This window comes from Pongo abelii, chromosome 5, assembly GCF_028885655.2.
Source record: "Pongo abelii isolate AG06213 chromosome 5, NHGRI_mPonAbe1-v2.0_pri, whole genome shotgun sequence".
In the NCBI taxonomy this organism is placed as follows: Eukaryota; Metazoa; Chordata; class Mammalia; order Primates; family Hominidae; genus Pongo; species Pongo abelii.
In genome coordinates this window covers 28,909,577-28,917,198 of record NC_071990.2, presented here as the reverse complement: position 1 = coordinate 28,917,198, position 7,622 = coordinate 28,909,577, and positions in this window count along the sequence as shown.

The following is a 7,622-nucleotide window of genomic DNA, read 5'->3' as shown; positions in this document are numbered from 1 at the left end:
GGTGGGACTTCCGTCCCCAACCCTAGAAACACTCTTCTTTAACTCAGCCAAAGGAGATGCCAAATCAGCGAAGCTGGTCAGCAGCACCACACCATAAGGAGGTATGTTCCACAGGTTCCCTGAGCACAAAATTCTAGCCAGACTTCCCATCCTATTGGGATATCCCCTGTAAGACCTTCTACATTTGGGTTGGGCAGTGCTCCAATCATTTACTAGGGCCAAGGAAAACCTGGACTTCAGACTCCATGTGATGTCAAAAAGGCAAGACCAAGAGGGAAAAAAAAAGCAGATGCTGTCATGCTTTCTGTACAGCCTGCAGAACCATGAGCTAAGTAAACCTCTTTTCTTTATAAATTACCCAGTCTCATGTGTTTCTGTATAGCAGTGTGAGAACAAACTAATATACGACTTCCCCAAACAAAGCAAGGAACCAGTGACTTACCCTAGCAAGGCAGTGGTATGTGAGCTCTCTCACCAAGAATTCAAAATAGCAGTTTTAAAGAAACTCAGTGAACTCAAGGATAACACACAAAAGCAATTCAAAAATTTATCAGAGAAATTTAACAGAGATTAAAATAATTTTTTAAAATCAAACAAAAATCTTGGAACTGAGAAATATACTTGTCAAACTGAAAAATTTATTAGAGACTTTCAACAGCAGAATGGATCAGAGACAGTGGAAGGAATTAGTAAACTCAAAGACAGACTATTTGAAAATACAGTTAGAGGACAAAAAAGGGAAAAGAATACAAAGGAATGAAGATCACCTAAATATTATAGAAAAGTACCTCAAAAGGACAAATCTAAGAATGATTGGTGCTCAAGAGGGAATTCAGCAAGAGCAAAAGTTAGAAAGCTTATCCAAAGAAATAACTCAAAACTTTCCAAACTTAAGAAATATGTAAGTATCTAGGTAAAAGATCAGAGAACATGAAACAGATTCAACCCAAATAAGACCACCCCAAGACATACAATAATCAAATTCTCAAAGGTCAAGGACAAAGAGAGGATTACAAAAGTTGCCTGGGCGCCGTGACTCATGCCTGTAATCCCAGCACTTTGGGAGGCCAAGGCAGGTGGATCACCTGAGGTCAGGAGTTCGAGATCAGCCTGGCCAACATGGTGAAACCCTGTCTCTATTAAAAATACGATAATTAGTGGGGCATGGTAGTGGGTGCCTGTAATCCCAGCTCCTCGGGAGGCTGAGGCAGGAGAATTGCTTGAACCTGGGAGGCGGAGGTTGCAGTGAGCTGAGATAGCACCATTGCACTCCAGCCTGGGTGACAAGAGTAAAACTCAGTCTCAAAAAAATAAATAAACAAATAAAAGCAGCAAGAGAAAAGAAGTAAATAACATACAAAGAGCTCCAATTATTCTGGCAACAGACTCCTCAATGCAAACTATAGAGGCCAGGCAGATGTGGGATGACATTTTCAAAGTGCTAAAAGAAATAAAACTGCCATCCAAGATTAATGTACCAGAAACGCTATTCTTCAAATATGAAGAGATAAAGTCTTTCCCTGACAAACAAAAGCTGAGAATTCACTACCACCAGGCCCATCTTAAAATAAATGGCAAATGAAGTCCTTCAATCTAAGAGAAAAAGACGCTAACATGCATAAAGAAAATATTTGAAAGAAAAAAATCACTGGTAAAATTAAGTACAAGACATACCCAGGATACTCTAATACTCTAATTGTGGTGTGCAATTCATTTATAAATGTAGTATGAAATCTAAAAGACAAACCTATCAAAAACAATAATTGCTACAGTGACCTGCTAAGAGATAGACAATATAAAAATATGTAAACCGAGACAACAAAAAGTCAAGATCTAGAGGTATAGAGTTAAAGGGCAGGGTTTTGTGGGGGTTTTTTAAGTTTTTTGTTTGTTTCTAGTCTTTTCTTTGGGATCAAAGTTAAATTGTCATCTTTGTAAAATATCAGCTGGGTGCCATGGCTCATGCCTGTAATCCCAGCACTTTGGGAGGCCAAGGCTAGCTAATCACTTGAGCTCAGAAGTTCAAAACCAGTCTGGGCAACATGGCAAAACCTCATCTCTACAAAAAATACAAAACTTAGCTGGCTATGGTGGCATGTGTCTATGGTATCAGCTACTCAGGAGGCTGAGGTAGGAGGATTGCTTGAGTTCAATAAGGTAGAGGCTGCAGTAAGCCGAAATCTCGCCACTGCACTCCAGCCTGGGTGACAGAGACCCTGTCTCAGAATAATAATAATAAAACAAAACAGCTATAAGATGTGTTTTGTAAGCCTCATGGTAACCCCAATGCAAAAATCTACACTAAAAATAAAAGGCAATGAATTAAAGCATTCTACCAGAGAAAATAACTTAACCACAAAGGAATACAGTAGGAAAAGAAAGGAAGAGAGACATAACAACCAGAAAACAAGCAACAAAATGGCAGTCATAAGTCCTTACTTATTAATAACACTGAATATAAATGGACTAAATTCTCCAATTAAAAATGTATAGTAGTTAAATGGGTAAAGAGACGAGACCCAACTACGTGGTGCTACGAGAAACCCACCTTGCCTATAGGGACATACATAAGCTGAAAGTCAATTTATGGAAAAAGATATTCCATGCAAGTGGAAATCAAAGAGAACAGGATTAGCTATACTTATATCAGATAAAATAGACTACAAGTCAAGGAATGTAAAAAGTGACAAAAGGTCACTATATAATGAAGGGGTCAATTCATCAAGAGGATATATAAAAATTATAAATATCTGTGCACCCAACACCAGAGCATCCAAATATGTAAGACAAACATTAATAAATCTCAAGGGAGAGATAGGCTCCAACATAATAATAGTAGGGACTTCAACACCTCACTTTCAGTAACAGATTATCCAGGGAGAAAATCAATAAAGAAACATTGGAATTAAGCTACACACTAGACCAAGTAGGCCTGACATTTATAGAACATTTCACCTAGCTGCTACAGAGTACACATTCTTTTCAATTGCACATGACACATTCTCCAGAATATACCATTATCTTAAGTCACAAAAGAAGTCTCAGCAAATTCAAAAAAGTAAAAATTGTATCAAGTATCTTTTCTGATCACAATGGAATAAAACCAGAAATCAACAAGAGGAACCTTGGAAACTATACAAACACATGGAAATCAACATGCTCCTACACATCAACATGCTCCTAAACAACCAATGGGTCAATGAATGAGCTAAGAAAATTTTAAAAATTTCATGAAACAAGTGAAAATAGAAATACAACATACCAAAGCCTACAGAATACAGCATAACAATAACTTTATAGCAGTAAACACCTACATCAAAAAAGGGAAAAGACTTCAAATAATCAACCTAAGAATGCATCTCAAGGAACTCAAAAAAGCAAGGATAAACCAAACCCAAAATTAGTAGAAGGAAAGAAATAACATCAAAGCAGAAATAAATGAAATTGAAACTAAAAAATAAATACATCTGATCAATGAAATGAAAAGTTGATTTTTTGAAGATAGACAAAATTAACAAACCTTTTCCTAGACTAAAAAAGAGAGAAACAACCCAAATAAATCAGAAAAAAAAGAGATATAACTGAGACCACAAAAATACAAAGAATCATTAGAGAATATGAACAACTATACACCAACAAATTGGAAAACATAGAAAAAAATGGATAAATTATTAAACATATACAACATACTAAGATTGAACCATGAATAGAAACCTCAACAATCCAATAATGAGTAATGAAATTGAAGCCTTAATAAAAAGTCTCTCAAAGAAAAAGCCCAGGACATTATGGCCTCACTGCTAAATTCTAGCAAATATTTAGAGAACTAATACCAATTCTACTCAAACTCTTTAAAAAAAAAAAATTGAAGAGGAGGGTATTCCTCTAAACTCATTCTACAAGGCCAGCATTTCCCTGATGCGAAAACCAGACAAGTATACAGCAAAATCTGTGTCAGAAATCAAATCAAAAAGAAAACTACAGGCCAAAATCCCTGATGAACACAGATGCAAAAATTCTCAACAAAATAACTAGCAACCCCAATTCAACAACCCACTAAGAATATCGCTCATCATGAGTGGGATTCATGAATACTGCATGTTCTCACTCCTATGTGGCAGCTAAAACAGAAGATCTCATGAAGCTAGGGAGTACAATGGTGGTTATCAGAGCCTGGAAAGGGGAGGGAAGAGGTGGGATTAAGAGAGGTTGGTTAAATGGTATAAGTATACAATTAGGTAGAAGAAAAACAACCAGAGTTCAATAGATCAGTAGGGTGACTATAATCCATTAGACATTTCTGGCTGGGCGCGGTGGTTCACGCCTGTAATCCCAGCACTTTGGGAGGCAGAGGCGGCCGATCACGAGGTCAGGAGTTCCAGAACAGCCTGACCAACATGGTGAAACCCCGCCTCAACTAAAAATACAAAAATTGGCCCGGTGTGGTGGCGTGTGCCTGTAATCCCAGCTACTTGGGAGGCTGAGGCAGGAGAATCGCTTGAACCCAGGAGGCAGTGGTTGCAATGAGTCGAGATCACGCCATTGCACCCCAGTCTGGGTGACAGTGCTAGACTCTGTCTCAAAATAATGTTAGACATTTCAAAATACCTAAAAGATTGCTTAATAGAGATATATTTAGATATAGCTAGAAAAGAATTTGAACGTTCCAAGCAAAAAGGACATTTAAGTTTATATATATACATATACACACACACATATATACAAATTATCCTTATCTTTGACCTTTATACATTATATGAATGTATCAAAATATTACATGTACCCTCAAAATACACACATTAAAAAAGAGAAACGGAAAAATCAACAAAAATTCCACGAATTCTGAACACAAATGTGGCCCATTGCTTGCTATTTGTCTATTCGTCATCCCCCACTTGCAGTATTAAAATATCAGTTTCCATTTAGGGATCCCCTTCTGCCTGAATAATCCCCAAACCTCTGATTCAAAAAATGAGTTTTTATCAGTTTACATACTCAAGAAGGCACCTGAGCCCAAGTCCACTACGGCCATTTTGTCACTGCCACAAGGTGGCGCTATTGAAAAATGGTCCACATTATTAGCACTCACCGTCCCCACTGTAATGAGAACAAACTTCGGATCTCTGCACAGGCCACAGTGGTCCTTCTAAGGAGGTAGACAGATCTCTCACCCTGCACCCACTTCTTCACGGCAGTTGCATCTCAGTGAGCCTTGAGTTCATTCATGAGTAGCTGATCTTTGTTTTCACGTCTTAAGTCTGAAAGCACCCATCTCCATCAGAGAGTCTGCCGCTCAGTAACTCCGGCCGAATTTGTTCGGGTGTGAAGTTTAAGGCCCTAACCGCTGTTCTCTTCCTCCTCGGGCATCCCCCATCTCCGAAACGTCAGTTTTCCTTTCATCCATCCGCAACATAAAAAAGTGTAACTAATAACACTCCTTGCTCAGAAGACGGCGCTCCCAGCCTGCACACGCTGGTGTCTCCCGCGAGCCTGGACTACAGGGCCACTTAAGCCTCGGTGTTCGTTTTAGCTCTTAACAGCGACCAAGACGACTTCCTCTGCGACCGTGTGGGGAAGGGAGAACAAGGATAACTCAAGTTTGGCCAGGAAAAGCTCCTCCTCTATGTAACTTGTAAGGAGCCTCCGAGCAAGTGGAGTGCACCCGGGTCTCCGTTCCCCGAGACGCGGGATCCCAGGCAAGAGGACCAGTCGATCCCATTTGCTTCCACTCCTCTCGGCATACCTCGGACTCTTCCTTTCTGGTGTCTCCAACCTCACAGTAACTTAGAGGTGTCTCTCTGATGAGGGTGTAGCCCTGGGTGTGGTTCTGACCACCTCTCAGGCACCATCCTGACCCTTCCTTGTACGTCTTCTCGCAATCTCCTGTGAAAAAGCAACGTGTCAGAAATTTGTGGGTTCTTGGCATGACTTCTAGAACAAAGCTGCAGACCCTCAGGGTGAGTTCTTAAAAATGCTGTGTCTGGACTTTGTTCCTTTATGATAGTCAGACGTGTTTGGAGTTTCTTTCTTCTGGTGGGTTCGTTGTCTCGCTGGCTTGCAGAAACGAAACTGCAGACCTCTGCAGTGAGTGTTACAGCTCTTAACGCAGTGTGTGCTGAGTTGTTCATTTCTCCAGGTGGGTTCGTGATCTCGCTGGCCTCAGGAGTGAAACTACATAAAACCTTGTGGTATTACACCTCATAATAGAAAGTGCAGACCCAAGCAGGGAAGCAGTAAAGAATAACACCCCCCACAACACTAAACGGGACCGAACAAAGTACCTCCGCGAGCTCCGGCAGCCTGCTTTTATTCCTGTATCTGGCCCCACCCACATCCTGCTGATTGGTCCATTTTACAGAGAGCTGATTGGTCCGTTTCGACAGGATGTTGATTGGTGCATTTACAATCCCTGAGCTCGACACAAAAGTTCTCCAAGTCCCCACTAGATTAGCTAGACACAGAGCACTGATTGGTGCATTTACAAACCTTGAGCTAGACACAGAGGGCTGATTAGTGTATTTACAATCCCTTAGCTAGACATAAAAGTTCTCCAAGTCCCCACCAGATTAGCTAGATACAGAGTGCTGATTGGTTTGTTTACAAACCTTGAGCTAGACACAGAGTGCTGATTGGTGTATTTACAATCCCTTAGCTAGACATAAAGGTTCTCCAAGTCCCCACCAAATTAGCTAGATACAGAGTGCTGACTGGTGTATTTATAATCCCTTAGCGAAACATAAAGGTTCTCCAAGTCCCCACCAGATTAGCTAGATACAAAGTGCTAATTGGTGTATTTACAATCCCTTAGCTAGACATGAAGGTTGTCCAAGTCGCCACTAGACTCAAGTCCAGCTGGCTTCACCTGGTGGATCCTGCACCGGGACCGCAGGCGAGGCTGCCTGCCAGTCCCGCGCGCCGTGCGCCCGCACTCCTCAGCCTTTGGGCGGTGGATGGGCAGGGCGCCGTGAAGTAGGGGCCGGCACTCGTCAGGGAGACTCCGGCGGCGCAGGAGCCCACCGCGGGGTTCTCTGGCATGGCAGGCTGCAGGTCCCGAGCCCTGCCCCGCGGGGAGGTGGCTGAGGCCCGCGAGCGCGGCGCGGGTGGGCCGGCAGCGGTGGGGGACCCAGCGCCCCCTCCGCAGCTGCTGGCCCGGGTGCTAAGCCCCTCACTGTCCGGGGCGGTGGCGCCGGCCGGCGGCTCCGAGTGTGGGGCCCCCGGAACCCGCGCTGGCCCGCGAGCGCAGCGGGTAGCCCCGGTTCCCGCCTCTCCCTCCACACCTCCCAGCAAACAGGGAGCCGGCCTCGGCCAGCCCAGAGAGGGGCCCCCACAGTGCAGCGGCGGGCTGAAGGGCTCCTCGAGCGCGGCGAGAGTGGGCGCCGAGGCCGAGGAAGCGCGGAGAGCGAGCGAGGGCTGCCACCACGCTGTCACCTCTCAGCAAGGCGAGATTCCGCGCGGAGGAAAGATGAGGCGCGCAGTCCAGGGACGGGAGGCTGGGGGCAACCGCTACAGGGTGGTAACAAAGCAAGTCCCCAGAGGAACTGAGTGGAATTGCGTCCTTTAGCTGTCCAGAGCTCTCTAAGCTCCTTGAAGGTCCAGAGGCTGAGCCCACTCTGGGACATAAT